The sequence below is a fragment of the Passer montanus genome, unplaced genomic scaffold, assembly GCF_014805655.1.
Source record: "Passer montanus isolate IOZ18808 unplaced genomic scaffold, ASM1480565v1 scaffold16, whole genome shotgun sequence".
Classification (NCBI taxonomy): domain Eukaryota; kingdom Metazoa; phylum Chordata; class Aves; order Passeriformes; family Passeridae; genus Passer; species Passer montanus.
In genome coordinates, this window is record NW_024363160.1 from 2883944 (window position 1) to 2904460 (window position 20517).

General features: G+C 41.8%; 1 protein-coding gene across 2 annotated transcripts in view; it reads right to left on the bottom strand.

The window, feature by feature from the left end:
• HNF4G (hepatocyte nuclear factor 4 gamma) overlaps positions 1-12399 on the bottom strand; it is a 62460-nt gene extending 50061 nt beyond the window's left edge. For both annotated transcript variants that reach the window (XM_039703093.1, XM_039703092.1), the window contains exon 1: positions 12144-12399. The gene's annotated coding sequence lies outside the window, so the exon portion shown is untranslated. The remainder of the gene's footprint in view (positions 1-12143) is intronic.
• Positions 12400-20517: the final 8118 nt, after the last annotated feature.

Sequence of the window (20517 nt, forward strand, 5' to 3'; positions counted from 1 at the left end):
AATAGCTTTACTATTCCAAGTAAAGCTATTATGCTTGGAAAGTAAAATTTCCAAGTCTATGCATTATTTTTCTTCTCTTGACATGGCTTTAACAGCTTTGTATACAATGCAGTATAGTAGCTTCCACAAGTAAACTGTAATACCTGTAACTCATAGGACTGAATTACAAAGCTTTTCTTTCAAACACACATGTGGAGAACACCAGAAGTTAAGCATTTATCTAGCAGGTATTTATTCATGCTGGAATTAAGCCACTGCATGTGAACTGGTGAGTCAAAAAGACAGAGCAAAGAATCAATTAAGATTCTCTACTGTAGAAAATACTTTGTCATATAATGGTGGCTTTAAATACTTTCTGCAGTCAAGAGCAAGCAATTGTCTGTATCCATACTGTTCCATTGTTAAGGTACAAGCTAGGCAAGCCCATAAAATTGCTTCAATCAAGTAACACGCAAAGGGAGTTATCATTGAATTTAAAAATTACTGTCACACAATGAAAACATGTTAAATGAAAATGATGGAATTCGTTTTACCTTATATCACAGTAATTTTTAAATTGGTGCAACTTAATTAACTTCAGTTTGGTCAGCAGAACGATCCACAACAGACTGTGCAGAACTGATGCAAAAATTCACACATGCCACAGGATAGCGGTGATGTACTAGTAGTAGTATATTGATGCTGATGTTCTGGCATCTCTGTGACTATTAAAATAGTTTAATTTTGTTAAAAAGTTGTACTTAGAATTCTTTATTTATCTGCAAACTGTAAATGTTATTAATCAAGTATTTTTCACTTCTTCAGCTTGAGCTTTTCAAAAGTTAGGCTGCAGTGAAAAATTGCCAGCATTTCGTGGTGACTGTTGAAGTCTTGCCTTTGGCTTACCTTTTTCTTATCAGGATAAAGCCAAAGTGATTCCATAAGAGTGCACTTGGTGTAAAATGAGACATTAAAGAATTTGACAAACTGCAATATATTAAAAATTAGCCTCTAACAAGTAAACATATACATGCCTTGTAATACACATTTCTCTCTAATTCCTCAACTCTCCCACTGTCTTTGCAACATAAATCTATTGCTACTATTTTTGCACATTTTTCTTGTCTCAGTATTTGGTTTTGTCTAAGCAGAGAATCTTTCCCCTGTGGACTCCTACCAGGCTTTTCCGAGCCCTCTATCTTCTCTCACAGATCATCACATTAATACTGCCTAAGCCCCGAACCTGAGGTCATCACTCACCTGTAATCCTAACCACCACACCAGCTCCAGTGATGCTTATTTTTAGATACTTTAACACCTACAAACATACCTAGTTCTCTTTGCCCCTGATTTTCAAGTTCTGTGTTTCCTCTTGGCTTACACACTGCAGCCTGAGATGTGCCTAAAGCAAGCAGCTCTTTCTTTACCCCTTATCTTTACTCCTTCTCAACTGATTCCATATTTCATAGTTTCAGCATCAATCCAGTTTTTCTGCTCTGCTTGCTGATTCCCAAAACATTCTCTGTATATAAGAATTCCTTTGCCACACAGCCAGAGTGTGTTTTTTTTCTCCAAGGACTTTGTGGACAACAGATTACTCAGAATCCCAGACCCAGCAATGGAAATTTTTGCAGACCTTGTCCCTTTTCAAAGATAGTTCCAACTGGAAGTGTAACCATGTCCATTTGCTCCTGTGACTGATGTCAGAATTGTGATCTTCACAGCCACAACAACTCCAGGTACTGGAGGTAAGTCACTTCATTTTATCCCTTACAAACCTGAGGAGGGAGAGCAGAGCTTTACAGTCCCCCTATATGCATCTTCACCAAATTCCTCATCTTGACTTTCATCTGTTTTAGTTCAGCTATGTCTCTTTCTGCCTTAAAGCCAAGCTGTCCAGTCCTAGAGACGTACAGACTAATATATGCCCTAACACACTGAATGGTATTCCTGCTCCTCACTCAAGAGGAAGTTACAATAATAAGAATAAATTTCCTCCAAGATTAACCCCCTCTCTCTCCAAAGAATTTACTTGTAGAAAGCTGCAGTAATGCAATAAGAACATGGTATGCCACATTTTTTTATGCTTTGACTGTCTACCACCAAATCACATTTAATACCCTGGCAGCTGTTCTCCTTGCATCTTCAGCAAAAGCTTGTGGGCTACTTGAAAGACAAAGAAAAATAAAGAGAAAAAAAGCCAAACAAGCTCCCAAATACATGCACAAGACATGTGCAATCCACCCTTGTATGGGGAAAAAAATACCTCTACACACTGTTGTTACTTGCTAATACTCATGTCTATAAATAACTTGCACACGCTTATTTTCATTCTGTTTCAGCAAGGCAATTCTGATAGAGCCACACAGCAATACTAAAAATGGGAGAAATATATATAGTGGGAAAAGTCAAGATTTAACTTCATAGAGGTTAAAAAATCAACCATTTTGCTTAAATAAAGATGTACATATTTGTGATACACATAGAAAATGGGGAATTAATTAATTTGACATAGGTAACAATACAGACAGAATAGGCATCAAGGTGCAATCAACAGGCATCAAAAGGCATGAAGAAATTGCTCAGGGAATTCAAAATGAGTGGGATTCTTTCCTTCATTACAACCAACAATGTTTCTTATCATACCTACTAAACCTTAAAGTTCTGTTCAAGAAACAGTCTGCAGTTCTCACATGTGCAATATCATTCCAAAGTGTTACAAGTAAAGTTCCTACAAACTGAAAAATGTGTCGTTCAAGACCTAGAGTACACAAAAAATTTAAAATGCTAAAAATTTTATTTTTAAATTTAAATAATCATTTAAGGATCTGTTTAAAAAACCAAAACATACACAAAAAATATACAAACTATAGAAACATTTATTGTTTTTGCCTTTATTTTGTTAGAGACTATTCTTAAAAGATAAGTTTAAATATGCAAGGAGTTTGCTCAGTTCAATATTTCTCATAATAACTGCATGTAGAAAATAAATATAAGTATAAATTTATAAAGTGCATCTCCTTTATAAAAGCAAAGATTTGCTTAATGAAGCAGCTGTTAAATGCTTTGCATTTTTTCTTACAACTACGTCTACTACAGCTGCATCTGCTTTGGCGTTGCGGCACATTTTACCACTTGGTAAAGTAGGTGTCACTGTACTAATAAACAAAGCATTTCTTATTTTTTGTCTACTACAGCTGCATCTGCTTTGGCATTGCGGCACATTTTACCACTCAGTAAAGTAGGTGTCACTGTACTAATAAACAAAGCATTTCTTATTTTTTCACTCATTCATTACATATGAGATTTTAATAATCCCTATCTTTGTTTGGGTTTTTTTTCTGTAAGTCATTATCGGCCCCATCCCATTTCTTTAATTCGGTGTAATTCCCATGGGAATACTCCAAGGAATATGCATAAAAGCTAGTGACTCTTTCTCACACCATAATCTTCTCAAGGTACTCCAAACACACTCACTCTGAGTTTTACATAGAAGTCAACAATATTCTTCTGTGCCGTAAAGTGTTTTTCCTTTCAGGAACTTAACACCTGCTTTAAATGTCAACAGTGCTTAAGTATAGGGTCTGTCTTTAAAATAATTTCGATATTTATTCACATTGACCATCCTCTTTCTAGTGGGTGATTTTCTAGAATATTTAGGAATGTATTTCATTTGGTACTTTCCTTTCAGGAACTTAACACCTTCTGCTTTAAATGTCAACAGTGCTTAAGTAGAGGGTCCGTCTTTTAAATAATTCCAATATTTATTCACATTGACCATCCTCTTTCTAGTGGGTGATTTTCTAGAATATTTAGGAATGTATTTCATTTGGTATGTTTACCTTCTAAGAAAGCAATGTAGCAGATGTAAGAAAAAAGAAAGGTAGCAGTGACATACTATTACCTACAGCACATTGTGTATTATCATTAAGTGTCTGATAGAGCACCGTTAGAGAATCACTGTTCTGTTCCACTATAAACACAGGTATTTATAGACCAGCAGATATATTTAGTGTCATAAACATCCCCCCTGGTTGGAAAAATTAAATTACATACACTGTTTAATATTAGGTGGCTGGTTTGTTTTCTTTTTCTTTTATTCTTTCTTAAATTACAAGGCTAATGAGGCATACAAAATGATTCTAAATGAATTTAAGAAAGGATGTAAGACTTGCTTTATGGGAAAGTTATTGATTTTCAACAGGAATCTAACTATGTCACATACTAATAAGAGCATTACATGTTTTTTATCAGAGCAAGAAGGTAAGCACCTTTCAGACTAGTATGATTCACAGATACAGAAAATATATATATAAACCCAAATGCTGTATCTAAAAATGCAAAGATATACACTATATGTAAATCCCAGCATTCCCAGCACGAAGATATCCTTGTACCTACACAAGTGCCTCTTGCAGCTTCGGTATAATTACACAGACTCTAGGGCCAGGGTTACCACAAAAAGCCAACACTGGATCCAGACAAAAATGGTGTAGAAAACGTAAATCAGTGGTTTTAGGATCAGGACACAGAGAAAGAAGGAAAGATTATGATGTTTGTGGTCTTTGGCAAACCAATTCCAAACTGTAAATAGGAAAGCACAACAGCTGAAGTAAAGGGAGTCCTGCAAATTAGGAGTCACTAGCAAACCATAGATTTTTCTTCATATCTGAAAAAAAAAATATTTTGATTCCTCAAGGATTACAGGACATGTTGAATTCTTTACCTAGCTAAGAGCAATGGAGTATCTTTGAATTTCCAGCATTACAAGCTGCACTTGTGGTGAGCAGATGAATCCGGGAGAATGCACCACACAATCCATTTTCCAGATTTCTAAACCATGTTTCCTGAAGTTTCTGCTTTCAGTTGTACTTGTCTGAGGTAGACCAGAGCTCTTAAACTGAAAAATATAAATCTAGTACTTTGATCTCCTTAAATTACCAGAAAAGGCAGAAAAAGCTGTTTTCATAGGAACTTCCAAGAGCATGCTACCTTTTAATGTTTTAAGTTCTATACAGCAGCTCCCTACAACTATTTAACTGTGTTGCTTTGTCCAGCTAATAAAATACTTATGTACCAAGAGAGTTTTTCCTTCATGACCTTCACTATACAGCCAAGGTTTAACAAGAACTTTGTTTGCTTGGACTGATCACAATGCTATTTTTCATCCTTTTAGAGAAAGCAAGAGCTCTAACCTACAAATTCAAAGCTACAAGATGCGTAAGACCACTGAATATAAAGGGTTAATACATTTCCTGCAGTGTCATAGATATTTTCTTCAGGCCATTCAAAGCTGCGCTCATTTTCTACCTGCCAAGGTTTCTGCAATTCATACATGTATCTTAATTTCAGAATAGTCTTTTATGGTCTCTGGAAACACAGAATCTTGGGAATTATCATTGAGAATGTCTTTCATTTTCTGCCCTCTTTCAGCTTCAAATTCATCTTGGGAAATAAATTACTTGACCTACTATTAAAATAAGATAAAAACTTCACTATTAAATTCTGCACTAACAAAACTCATGGTAAAATTTATGTTAACATTTGAATCTCTTTCTCATCCAGAGCATGCAAGCTGCTTAACATTTCCTTGCCCTTGAAATATAAGCCTATGAATCGAAAGTTTCCAAGTTTTGCTCCATTATTTAAAAGATCTTTATAGATTTAATACCAGAAAGATTACCTCCATTAGTGGAGTTGCTTATTCTTCTATTTACCTCCAATCAACAACATCTTAAACACTTGAAATAAGTTGTCCTCCATACATTTTAGAGCAGGCAAATGCCCCTTCCACTATACACCTACCAGTCAGCCTACTCTTTTTAGCAAGAAAAGAAATGTATTTTGTTGACTGACCTTTCTTTTCAGCGGTGCCAGCACAGGCAGGCACACACGCACGCAGACCTCAGCTGTGCAAGTTCAGCATGAACTTGATCAACACACGTCTGCCTGTATTTGGCCATTTAAGCAACCATCTCCACTGGGGCCAAGCATATGTATTAATGCTGGCACCTTTGTTATAGGGACAATCACCTTTAGGACAGGAGAGAGCTGAATTGGAGAAGCAAGTGGTGCTAATGCCTTACACTGCCTCGGTTGTTTCGGTCAAGCCAGAAAATGGAAGCAAAATGCATCAGCCTGCGCCAGGGAACTTGCACGCTTTCTTCTCAACTCTTACATACAAACAAAGTCATCTGAAGGAAACGTGAAAAATCTGGCTAAAATGGGCCTTAAATTAACCCAAAGGCTCAAACCAGCCTTGTATTCCCTGAAGAATGGAATGCACCCACGCTTTTAAATGTACTACAAATGGTAAAGTCCGGAGCACCGCGGCTTTGGTTCATACTACTTCGGTTTTACTCTGAAGGCTAAATGACAACTAAGGACATACGGACTCTGTAAAGTAGCTTTTGTTTGAGGTATGTTCTTTCCGTCTTTATTCACTTTTAATAAACAAAGAAACAAATTCCATTCACAGCCCTAATGTATTACATCTAGCTTAATGAGTTTTGCATTTTTTCAACTTCAACTTCTTCCTGCTACTCCTGAAGCTACTTTTTGCTCTTTTGGGGAAATTTCAAACAAAACTTCCTTTTATTTTATTTTTATTTTTATTTTTGAAGACAATATTTTCTCGTTGATATAATGATCTACTTTTCCGTACAAGACGGGGTGTCAGAACCAAACCCTTAAAGGACTAGCTTGTATTGCCGTAACTTATCTAGAACAGCCTGAAATTAGGCATAAAAATTTATAACAAGATAAATCTCATCACAAACCTGACTATCTTTCTCTGCATTCTATCCCTCTTACTATCATAGCCAAAGTTATTCATATTCTTATGATCAAATGTAAAGTTTTACCTTAAACTCATGTCAGCCTAAGTTCTGGCACTTCAAAACTGAAGTAAATTAAAAAGCATTGTCCCTAAGTCTCCCTAAAATCCTAGTTAAAATTGCATGTTCAATATTAATATAGTTACTGAAGCTCAAATCTTCAGATAAAAAGAGAAAAAAAAAGAAAGAAAGGAAGTTAAAAGCAATAATATAGGGTAAGACACTCTAAAACATCACCAGAGACAAGAGAGTTGGAAGACATTACAGCCTCTTTAAAAATGTAAATCTTTTGGAAATGCTATGGATTTGGAGATGAAAGTCAGAAATATCACTGTTCTTCCATAAGGCAAGAAATTTTACATACGGATAATACATACCTATTATGTAGATAGTGCCTAGCACCAAAATCAGAACTAGCACTAAAAGCTCTGTATTGCTTTCTCCTTTGTTAGAAAAAACCTACTTCCATTTTTCTGAGGACAAAAGAGGCAATATGAATGAAAGGGTAACTGCACTGAAACCATGTAAGACTCCCCATGCAGCCAACATATGGGATCTCTATCCCACCTAATAGGGCCACTACATGCCTATCAAACAGTCCATCAGAAAATACTGTTTTCAAGTTGTCTAGCAATTGGGAGTAGGCAGCAGTAAGCAGCTGAAGTATTTAATGATTTGGTGTACAAAATCCTATCCATTTCCCAAATAATAATTTTATCCTTGTAGCTACAACAGCAGGCACAAGCTAACACCTGTTAGGGACCGAAAGAGAACAGGAATTGAGTATTAATGTGCAATCACAGCATGGTCACCATGTCACCATCTCTTTTCTGTCTAGTGTCTCTGAGTAGTGTCTAGATCTCTACTGAGGCAATTTTGTCACCTAATGTAATGTCAGTCTGGCATTTCCTTGCAAAAGAAATAAATATCATCATCCTGAAGGGCATAAGACACTTTGGGGTATGATTCTGAAAAATGTGGTATCAATAAGAATCATCTTTCTCATCATAGTCTTCAATTTACAAAGAAAGAAATAAACAAGCAAACAAACTGTCGTTGCAGAGGTGCAAAAAGTCCTCAACATATATGATCAACTGGGTCATTGTATTCAGAAATGTTCAACCATCTGGACCAGCTCTGACAGCATGAACTGGCCCCACTCTGTGCTGACTGTTGATACGCGTCAGCAGTTAGTGAAAATATCTTTATGTAACAAAGAAAAAGGGAAAGTCAATTGCCATAACTCTCTGCTAGGAAGGCCTATTTTGGTTAGCAAGTAACTGGTGACACTGCTACTGTCTCCATCAAGTCCAAGCCAGGTTGGTGTAGCCTAGCAATCTCAGACAAAAATTACCCTGAAAAAGAGGATTCTCATTGCAACACCCCCACAGATGCACCATCAATTGCAAACTGAGCTGTATTTGTCATTTCATGGAGTCTCTCTCCCCCTCTCCCACCTGAGCCGAATTCTTTTATTTAGGCAAGAACAGATACACATCAAGAAATCCTTTGCCATCAGAGAGCTAAATATAAATAAAACCCCCAGAAGTCTACAGACAAACTACATGTTAGAAATAGACAGTGGAAACAGTGTTGTTTGTACAGGTCTATTGCAGTTGGATTCCCAGATAAACATAGGAGGCAAGGAAAATTCTCACAGCACCTTGTATACCACTGACTCTAATGTATGTCCTCGTTGCCTGGATACCTCTAGTGAATTACTGAGCAAGGGTGTGAGATTTTCCCTTGATCAGTATTAAATAAAAAAATTCCAACCTCCTGCTCTATAAGAGGCAGAAGATGCACACGGAAGCTTCCCTCGACTGTGCCAGCTGAATGCCAGAAAGAGACAAATCGAGCCTTGAGAATTTTAAATCTTGTGGGTTGCCGTGCCACGTTATGAACTAGATCTCATACAATTCATCACCCAAGTTGCAGAAAAATAGTTCAAGAACTCAAAATAATGAATTCTGTCATTTCCAATAGAAGTGTGAAGGGAGAATTATGAATGAACCTTTTAAAAACACGTATGTGGAGGGAGATTGCCCTTCTACAAAATGAAAGCAGCAGGCTTCTATTTAAATGGCCCAATCCTGAAAGCGAGACCTTTCATTTTCAATTAACTTAAATTGACAATTGAGAAAGGTTTGAAAATGTTGTTGGAGCCTTTCAGTTTGATAGATCTCAGTCCTGACATTACCATTCTGACCAGATTTTTAAGGTGTGCTGTTTTAAAATTGAAAATTTGAAATAAAAAATATTTGATTCAATCAAAGCTGTTGCAAGACATTCAAACATCTTAATCTGTTAGAAGTGCATTTTCCTGATTTTCTCATCATGATATTTATATAATGCTTTATTCATTGATATATTAAAACCTAAGAGCCATGCCTTCCCTCAACCTTACATTCTTTTACGTTTCAGCAATACTTTCACTGAGAAATTTAATTTTATTACAGAATATACTACCATGTACAACAGATAACTATTTGCCAGCCAAATAAAACCTTTCTTTATATTCTAAAGCACTCTACATTACAAATCTACTGTACCAGAGTGCTGCAGTTACCCAATATGACATACCTCCTGTCCACCTGACGCAACACAGGCAAATCAAACTGATTTTCAGGCTTAATATCCATTCTCAAACACATAAATGGAGGACTTCTGAAGAGCTAAACAACTTCATTAAATCAAAAAATAATAAAAAACCCTAAAACAAACAAATCAGATAATATTTTGAAACTTACAAGCAATAAATGTGTCTTTGAAACCACTGAGAAGTGAGCCAGAGAGATCCCTGCATTGAAATAGTCCATTTATCAATTAAGACACAGAGTACGTTGCCTCTGCTATTTGACAGATGTAAAAGCACAATCTGCTCAGATCAGAATACCCCAACACCAACAATGCAGTTTTAAATCAGTCATGAATGAATGTTTGCTGTAATAGACTAAATTCCCAAATGAACCAAAAACAAACAAAAAATTTGATGGTTTTTCCATCATATGGGTTGCCATATTGCTGGTTTTGAATTTAATTTTTTTAAGGAAGTATCTTTTAATTAATGACCTATCAACATTAGAATTGTTTAAAGTAATGGGTTTTTTCTCATAGCTATTGGAAATTGATGTACATGATGCAGGTCTGCAGATAACACTGATGATGAAAAGATTCCACTTTTCCACCACAGGCTTAACAGATGGAAAACCTCTTACGGTACGGAGTCCGTATGCCCATGACATAAGGTCTGCCATGAAGGCTGAAACCAAAGCCATGCCCAGCTTAAGGACTGAGTTCTGTTCTTTTACTACTGTAGGTTTTCGGAAACCCAGCAGACTCAAAAAGGATTTGATTCGGAGATTTAAACCTCGGCCGTTATCTCGAGGGAAGGGAGCAGTAAAGACGTGCTTCTACAAGGACACTTGTGTTAGGGATAATTTAATTCTGTGCACAAATGAGAAGTAAACACCACTTGGCCATCCAAGGAACTGGCGGTTATAGCTGAGCCACAAGGAACCCATTTTCCTCATTGTAGCCCCATGGTAGGAGGCCGTAGGGAGGGCAGCGGTAGCTCCATGCCACCTGAATCTTTTCCCAATGTGCTGCCTAGGAGTACTTAAAATAGCCATCTTAGAAATGCAGACAGGACCTCTGCACTGCTCCAGTTTTAAACTTCTGCTACTAAGTACTAACATTTTTGGAAGATATATTCCTCTTGTTATATGAGGGAAGTTGCAGATAAAGTTTCACTTTGTGTTAAGGAAACACAAAGTTTGCATTCCAATTGTCCAAATGTGTGAGCTGCAAAAATCAAAGGTAACACCATGAACAAGGTAACAGCATCCTGATCCTGTCTTATACCTACTTGTTTGGGTCTTTTATAATACATGTATGAAATGAGACTAAGGCAGCCTGCTGTCTTTCAGCAGGAGAGAGGGGTACAGGACACAGAATGCTGCACAATGAAAATACTACTTTCAAAATTCTTTCTTACTTGGAATACTTCAGACGCTGAAGGATAATGAGAAGTGTGAACTGAACTACCACAAAGCATTTTGTCCCTTTGCCCCTTAACATATGACTGTGAAAAAGAAAGAGTAAAACAATGAAATGACAAAAATACTGTTCATCATATTTGAAAAACACCTGCATATATATAAATGTTTAATATGCCTCCTATATAAGATGTAAGAACTTCTTAAGGAATATGGGAAATAACATAGCACTTTATAGTTTTTTAGCACACAAGAGACTCGGGGTTTGAAAGCTGTGCAGCATAGTAAGTCTGACTCACTAGCTCAGTTTTAATGAACTCAGCATCAATTAACAGAGATGCTATGTTAAATTACTCCACTTTCTATGTAATATGGATGAGAAATCACAGTAAATCAAAGTATGTGCAGTACTTTACAAGGCCTACACAAAGGAAGGTTCAATTTAACATAGTTTACTATGGCATAGGATGTTAAAAATGTATAAAGTCGCTTTATAATACTGATACCATTGTAATCTACTGTCTACTTTCCAAAATGCTATAAATGGACTATATTGCCCATTTCAGGGTATGGGAACAGATGTTCAACTCACAAGTGTGACATCTGAAAGCTGGCTTTCATCAAAGATACCCTGTAAACATGCACCTGCATTGTAAAAGCTAGATTCACCTGCAAAACTTGGATTGTTCTGCTTGTTTCATGTTTGAATTTTTCTCTTTGAATTATTTTCCCTCTAAGTATTTTGGGATTCTCTAATAAAGCACCAGCACTGGCCAAGTGCTACTACTAGCACACCTCTACAATAACAATTCATCTGTTGCACAGGTGACCATGAGGGCAGGGGCGGAGAAATCAATAAGGGAGGCAAAACCAAAAAATCTTTCAGAAAATGTTTGTTAACACGGTGCAAAGCCGTGACTTCGGCCGCTGAGGAGCCACAAATGCCAGCACAGCGCCAGGCAGCCGTGCGGCCGCACGCGGCGCAGGGGCAGAGCGGCCGGGACAGGGACACGGACACGGACACACGGACACGCACACACGGACACGCACTCCGGGGGACACACACACACACACACACACCCCGCCCCGGAGCCCGGGCTGCGCCCAGTGCGGCGCCTTTCCCCGCAACGCCCCTGGAGCCGATAACAGGGACACGTGACCAGGGGACTTAAAAAATTAATAATAATTTATAAAGAGTAACATCAAATCCCCCCAAACCGGCTGCTGAACGTTCGGCCACCAGCTGTGCCGCCGCGCTCGTCGGCCCCTCGGGCGCGGCGGGCGGCGCGGGGCTGTGTCACTGGGCGGCCGCCGGCCCCCGGGAACTTACCGGCGGGGCCGCCCCGTCCCTCGGCCTCCGACGGCGCGGTCGCAGCTCAGGCCGGCGGCATCCCCCGGGCCTCCTGCCTCCCCCGCACCCCCCGGATCCCCGCGGACGTCCCGGCGCTGGGCTGCGCGACTTGTTTGGTGCGGTGACAACGTCCTCACCATATGCCGAAGCGGGAAAGGAGGAGAAGGAGGAGGAGAGAGAGTATGTGTGAGAGTGAATTAACTTTGCTCAATGGCGACAGGGCAGCAGCCTCAGCCCCAGCATCAGATCGATTTACTAAACAAACTGAAACGTGGGTGGGGACGTTAAACAGTAACCAGCGGCCTCAATGAAAACTGAAAGCTGCTGCTGCCGCCGCCGCCAGCCACTGGCCTGCGCAGCCCGCGCGGCCGGCGGGAGCTGCGGCGCTGCCACGGGCCTTGTGTCCCAGCCCTGGTGCCCTCGGCCGGCTCCGCGGCAGCGCCCCCGGCCGCCAGGACGGGAAAGCGGCCAGTGTCCCGCTCCCGCGGCTGTACCCCGCCGGTCGCCCTTGCCTGTGTGACAAGGGCAAATGTCCCCCGGGCCGCCCTGCTCTGCCCCGGTAGGTGAGCCCAGCGCTCCGCAGGGACCGAGCGAACGGCGACCCGTGTCCGCGGGGCCGTCCCCGCAGCACCCGCCCGCGGCCCTCAGCTCCCCGCCGTGCTGGGTAGCCACATATTTGCGGGCACCCCGACCTCAAATGTTCCCATCCCGGTGTCGCTGTCTTGTTTTCACTTAAGCTGTCACGGGAGGAAAGAAGCCCTTCCTTTTTAGTTCGGTGCTTGGCTATGTAATGAAATGGGATCAAACACTGCAAATTCTGGGTTCCCTGCGCAAAAGACGCTTCGCCGGCCTCTTAGAGCTGGGAAGGTCGTGACACGAGGAAGTGTTTATAAAATAATAATTGCCGTTGTTTTCAGACATTGAACATTCACAGACTCGAAACAATAATTAACGCCTTGTTTATTATACTACCCGCTCACACCCACAGAGGCATCAGGAAGGGAAATGATTCAAGGAAGGATGGTATCGTGTCACTCCACACATCATCCGGGGGGGCCTCCTCGGCCGCGTGACGGGTGGATATTTGGAACAAGTTCCCATGGAAGACTGGCAAAAGTCCCCGTAGGAAGGGGCTGCCTCGCCGTGGGTGCGTGAACACGCCTGACATCCGCACCCGCACACCCGTGTCAGTGATTTAACGACGCTCTCACAGGAGAGGGACTGCACGGGCTCTACACAGGAAGGAGGTTGGGAAAAAAATATGAAAAATGTTCTCTTCCTGCAGTCTCTGAAAGCGGCCGGTGATTGATTGGTTTCCCCAGCGAGCAGATCAGCGGGTTTCCTCTACTTTCTTACCGACGGTACCTCGCCATGCTGTTGGATATCGTTAAGATGGCAAATTCCTCATTTCTAGAACCTGCTCGTGAAAACTCTGGATCCAGTTTCTAGGGGTTTTCGATTGTCCCTTGAAAGGAACAAAGAGAATTTTGCTTGAGAATCCCCCCCCCCCCCCCCTTCCCCATTACAAAATATTAATAATCACTGGAAAAAAATGTCTGGATAGCCACAAGAAAGGTGTAAATACATCCAAAGCCCTCCGGTGTTATTTCAAAGGCGGTTTTTAAAAGGCCAATAAAAGTGGACGAGGAAGACTTGTTTCTGAGGAGTTCTTGCCCATCTCCTGCCGCAGATAAAATACTGCAGGCAAGGGCAGCACTGACAGTGAAATAAACGTTACTGCTGCTGGCTCCACTGCGCCTCGGAGCAATCCTCGGGCACAAATAGCCGGCTTAAAAAGTGACTGTCACTTACGTGAGGGTTGTTTTTTACCTCTCTTCAGAGAATCTCGGGCATATGCCGTGGGCGAATAAGCAGTTTTCTTAGATGAATAAAGAGGATGTGTCGGAGTTTTATTGCTGTCTTAATTAGAATAAAGTTAACACGCTAAAGCCATGTGGTCATCTGAGGCAACTATATTCCTACACCTGCATCCAGAGGCGGGTAGATTTGATGGGGGGGTGGGGGAGATGGAGGAGGGGGTTAAGACGTTTTGATTCCAGTCCCTTCAGCGTATACAAACGTTATTATTATTCTTTCTGCGGGAAAGGTACTGCTTTGTTCCAAAAGCAAATAGCTTGCAGAAGAGTAAATGGAATTTCTTTCCTGTGAGGGGAATATTCGCGCGTATTTCTCATCACATAAGGCCACATTTGATTTAACCTTAATGTAACTAGTGGTTTTCATTTCGACTTCAGCGTTTCCTTAAATGGTTTTTATGAAGTGGTTGCCTCTTATAGTTACCAATGGTTTTGAGGAAGAGTGGGGTGCGGCACAGAGTCCCTTGATGGTCATCTCGCCGCCGGTGCTACCTCTGAAGCAGCATTTTCACGTGTCACGTCCACGATGAAATGATGCGACCGCCCTGCCCTAAGAGCCGCGGTAGCTGCAAACTGCCCCAGCGCACATGGCCGGGAGCCCTTCCCGCTCCCCTCAAGGGTGGGGGCTCCCGCTACCTTCAGTCCTCCCGCCCTCTGCTGAGCATGGAGCACCAAGACACTAGGGCAGCGGCCAGATCCCTCTGCCCCGGATCTCCGAAAGCACCAGCTGGGCCATGGGAGGCAGGAGAGACCCCTTTTGCTCTCCACATCTCTCCCTAACTACACCCCGGGGAGCAGGGCTGGGAGACGGTGTCGAGGGGATAAACCCACGAAGCCTTTTACAGCGGAGATAACGAATATTTCCAGGCGCTGACCTCAAGGGGAAAGTCCCAGACAGTATGATCTCTGTGCCATTTTGAAGAAGCCTCTCTAATCACTTGGCTGCCTCTGGCTGTGTCCGCAGACAGCTGCTGGGCGGCTGCCCGCCGGGCTGCGGCCGCGGGCAGAGCCCCCTCGTTCCAGCGGGGCCAGCGACCCCCGCCCCGGGCGAGCAGCCCGGCACGCTCCCGCAGGGCAACATCTGCGAGGGTCTGCCCTTCCCGACCTGCTCCCAGCAGCGTTTGTCAACCCCTCGCCAGGCAGTTTATTCGGGGAGAAAACAAGGGGAGCTGGCGGAGCTGCCTCTGCGGGCGGCGGGGCAGGGGCTGGGGTCGGAAACGGGCGGCCGCCCATCGCGGCAACCCGCCCGGTCTCCTCTCGCTTCGTTCCGGTATCATTAACCTGCGGGTGAAGCAACTGTTTGTGTGCACTCTCTCCCTCCCCTGGGCTGCTTTTTTCCCTGTTACTGATCCATCCTTCGTAAATCATTTATGGGGAACTAGGCACTTCTCTCCTCGCAGGAGCTTCCCTTGAAAAACTTTCCCATCTTAAGGCAAGCGCCTTTCCTTTGTTATCACGAATAATTGATAAAGGACCCCAACATGCCTTCAAAAACCATCTAAACGGCTGCCGAGAACTATAGTCACTTGGGGTCACGGGGTACTCCTGCCTTTAAAAGAGCAATACAGGAAACGATCAGGACCAAACCGGTTTAAAGAAACAGATAGTTTTATGTGGTTACCTGAAACCATAAGTGGGAAACGCGGTCTAATTTTACAGGTTCTGGTATCGAGCGTTCAAGCTGACTTCTGCAGAGCCCTTTCCCCCTCCCTCTGATCAGAGAGCACCTGGCATTCTGTACTAAGGTTTCTGCGTTTTGTTGCTTCGAAAAACAGAGTGAAAGTGCATTGTTCAAAAGAAAAAGAAAAGCCGTAAACCTCTTAAAACTCTGAATCGTCAGATTACGCCGGCACCACGCGGCTGTGAACCGATTTCAAGGGATGCATTAGAGACTGGTTTCTTTAGAGGTTCCCTAGCTAAACTATTAATTGTCAGGATTTCATGAAAGATTTGCAGACTTTACAATCATTTATGATCCGTGCAATAAAAACTCGGAGATATGGGCAAACTGGTTCAAGGTGTAATGCAAAGATGTATTAGGTGCCCTTGGCAACTATCTGTGGGTGCTGTTTGTGTTCTCCGAACACGCCCTTCACTGCAATGAACATTTCTGCAAACCGCGGGTTGGGTTGTTCATTTCCAGAGCTCTGGAGGTTCACACAAAAGAGCTATAGATTTCAGGCAGGAGAATCGAACGCTTGGAAACTTATTCTAGTCCCCCGAAGAGTTCAAATGCAAGTGAGATAATTACCCTTGACGAAAAGTAAACTTCGAGGGAAAATATATGCCTCTCCCCCTCGTAAATTAAAAGCCCGCCAGAGAGTAGGTCTGAGTGTTCAGCGCCGCAGTGCTCTCCTGACCCCCATCCAGGCGGAGATCACATTATTGTCCGCCACAGCAGAAGGCGGAGAGGAACCCCTCGAATCCCAAGAAAGACACCTCAAAGGGTATCGCCGGCCCTCCGACGATATCCTATTTAGGAGCCTCACAAGCGAGCACCCCAGGCATTTTAAAGATTATCCCCTTAAAGATCTTTGAAGATTATGCTAATGACTGCAGATTACACGAGTTTACTGCCAGAGCGGCCGAACAAAACCCGCCTCGTGGCGGCTGCCCGCGGTCATTTTCTGCCTCTCTTTTAAGATGATTTGCGCCTCCCTCCCTCGGCCGTTCCTCTCATTAGCAGCGCAGGGAGGCGGGGGGCGCGGGGGGCTCCCGCTGCCCCGCTCTGTCTGACGGGGCGGGGGGGCTGTGCCGGGCCGCGCCGCCCGGCACCTGCTGCCCGCCCCACGCCGCCCCGCCGCCGGGCACGGGGAGGCCGCCGTGCCGCACAGCCGCGGTGCCCGCAGCGGGAGCAAGGGAGGAGCTCCCAGCCCGCAGCATGTAAGTCCGAAAGTGGGCAAAATCCTGCCAGCGTGTGCCAAGTGTCACACGCGAGACGTCGCACATGTCGCAGGGGGAGAGGAAACGCTGGGCAGCCGGAAGGTTTGGCGCTGCCTCAGTGCTTAGTTCAACCCCGGCCCCACCTCACTCCCCATCTTGATCCTTTCACTCCATAAACAGATAAATAGCTAAGTAAGAGTGTAAGAGCCAGGATCTCCTTCCCGTTTGCTTCACCTGATTTATGTCAGTGGTTCTAGCAATTCGTTCTCCAGAAAAAGCATGTCCTCTGGTCCTGCAAATAAAGGGTGTGGAGTACATCATCGTCTAGGGCATTGTCATCAACACACCTATAGTGAATGTGTGAGAGTATGAATCATGTTCACCGTGTTTGTTTTTCTGATTAAAAATCCTGCCAGGCTAAAGCAGGAGTAAGGGTGCGGAAGCACAAATGCTCCACTAATGTAATGAGAGCACATATAATGGAAATTATTTCCCAGATGAAGACAGTAGCTACTATTTGGAGATATCATTTTAATCCTGTTGCTGACCCCAAAACATATTCATAATATACCCTATGCAAATTAGGAATAGTTTCCTTTTCTCCCAAAATACAGCCAAGAAATGCATGCATGAAAAAAGGTGTAATGAGAGCACATATACTGGAAATTATTTCCCAGCTGAAGACAGTAGCTGCATATTTGGAGATACTGTTTTAATCCTGTTGCTGACCCCAAAACATATTCATAATATACCCTATGCAAATTAGGAATAGTTTCCTTTTCTCCCAAAATACAGCCAAGAAATGCATGCATGAAAAAAAGATGAAAGGAAAAACATTTAATGGTTATTGTAAGTACGTCAACATGTCATATGTAAAAGCACTGGTCACAGCAGATCAGCTGTCTAAGGATTTGTTGTGCATGTGAAGTGTGTTGTGCATGTGAAGTGTGTTGTGCATGTGAAGTGTGTTCCGTGATTACTTGATGCCTATCATGTGATTTAGAATGTACCTCATGCTTATCTACAAAAATTATCAAATGCATGGCAATTTTAGCATGGGTATACATCTGCTAGTCTACATGGTCTGTGCAATATGGGCTACTCTGGAATGATCCTAACTCAAGCAGAGGCTTCTCCCTCTGTGAGTATGCAGTGGTTGCATTAGACTGCCTGCCTGATGATACAGGGAAATACTTTGGAAACTGTGGGATAGGTAAGCAGAGAGCATTGCTGTTGAAATAGATTTAAACAGTACTGATACGAGAACACAGCAAAAATGAAACTGGGTGCAAGAGAGATTAACAGGATGAGCATGCATCTGATATATTATTTGTACACAAAATAGTTCCAACTCATTGATTCAGTTGGAGGACACTGAATTCAAAATGTAGGCATAGAAAAAGAAAATTATCTTTTACTGATAAGTGAGTATAATTCACACTGTGTATACTGCTAAACAGTGTGTACACATTGATATTGACAGTGTAGATGTGGTGTATGAAAATCATCTTCTGCTGAGAGTTGGGAATAATGCAATCTCCATGACATCAACTGATGAAAACTTCTGTTTTCAGTCAGGCTTCATGGGTAAAAAGCACCCTGGAAGTCTAATGAACCTTTTAAGAAATTCCATTTCTGTGTTAATAATGATAGTTAAAACTAAGTGGTCTGTCTTGGGCTATTTTTATGCTCACAATGATGCAGAGAAGACAAGACAATTCAGTTTTGCCTAGGTCTTAAAGTTTGACAGATTGTTTTATAGCATTCCAGAGTGCATTGTTCCTGGCACTGAACTTAAAAAAATTGTGGAATAGGTTTGGAGCCCATTTGGCTGTTAAATTGTTTTTCAAAAGAATTTTAGTTTTTCCCTTTGCAAATCACCACCTTTTAAGTGGAGGCACAGACTCAAGGCAATACTCATGGTTTTATTTACCTTCTTAGTATTCTCTCACATTCTCCTCAATCCATGCAAACCACAGTGATTCATCTTCAGCTGAAATGTGCTGTTTTAGGAAAATCTGGCCAACTCCTTCCTGATGGTTTCAGTTGAAACGGTTGCACTTTAACCAGTTCAGCACTGTTGGCTCAGAAACACATGGTCAGGTCTTTAGTGCAGAAGAAGGCCCAAATCTTGGCCATAGGAGATGAGGCTGAAGGGCTCGAGACAGGTGAGTGCTGAAGTACTTGGCCAGTTCTGCTTGTGTTCCTTTTGCTTCTTAGGTTGTCCACAAGCTAGCTTAAAGCTGCCAGTTCCTCACATCTGCTGCCAACTGTGTCAAAATTACATCAGCTTGTTTCCTGTTAGATGATTCTAACAGGACTGGGCATGCATGCAAGTTATGATAGGAGATCTGAGCAGGAGGTATAACGTTTAAAACACAGATCAAAGGAGGGCAGGCAGCGTGCAGCAGAAAGTAAGTGGCTGTATTCTGGGTTAACTACAGTGCTGGAGATGTTGAAGGTATAAGAACTAGATGATTTTTAAGGTTCATTCCAACTCAAAATATTGTATAACTTTAGTCATCCCTGAGAGGAAGAATCTCTGTCTATCTTAAAGTTCTGAAGTTATCAAATCCAGAGAGGGCAGATCCTTTTATATGTACCTCAGCCTTTCATGTGGTCATAGAACTATTGAAACTAGGAAGAACCCAGAGCAGTGATTCATGTGTATTCTTCACACTCTGTACAGAGCTCAGCAACATTCAGCACACATGATCAAACTCTGCTGTGTTAAGATTTATGTTAATAACATGAGCCTATTTTTATTTCTAAGGTAAGAAAAATGGAGAAGAATGGCATTTTGTTATTTCAGTAGTTATTTTTAAGACTGCTGTTTAACATAGCTAGAGAATAAAACTCTGCATTTTCATTTTCAGAGAGAACCATGTGAAATAATACAGACTCCCATAACCTAGAACATCATTGCATTCTTACATTCTAGATGCTGAACTTAAATTTGTCATTTATTTAAATATTTTGCATAAAACGAAAAGCTTAATAAAGAAAGTGTAGAATCAAAAATCACTTAAGGTTGCAAAGAGATAATATATTTATTTACTAAATAATTTGTAAAATTTAGTCACTAACCCCATGAAATATTCTGGGGTTGCCATAAAAAATAACAGCACCCCATAATTTATTTTACACTATATAAAATAATACTATTACTTTTCAGTGTGTTTTCTCATACTGATTTGTACATAAGCATTTTGTTTCATGTAATGGGAAAGATTGATGCATGTTTTTGCTGGCCTGACAGTAGGATGTTTTAGTTAAGTGCTCAGATTGTTTTTTCCTAGAAAGTTTGTATGTGGTATGGCAGCATGAATTTTACAGTTTTCCTAAGAAAAGGAAACAAAAAGACCATTTAAGTCCAGATGATGTGCTGGTTAGAAGAAATGAAATGCATCAAACTTGTTACAAGATATCTGTATAAAGAATTATTGGCGTGCCTCTTTAATACAAAAGAGGTAAAACAAAAGAAGCATACTGGGAAGAGTACTTTGAAAGGAAATTTTCTCCCCAGTGTGGAATCCATTGGATGCTCTGAGAGAAAATGCCTTGGGAAACAGCTGCTTCTCTATTGTCTCTGC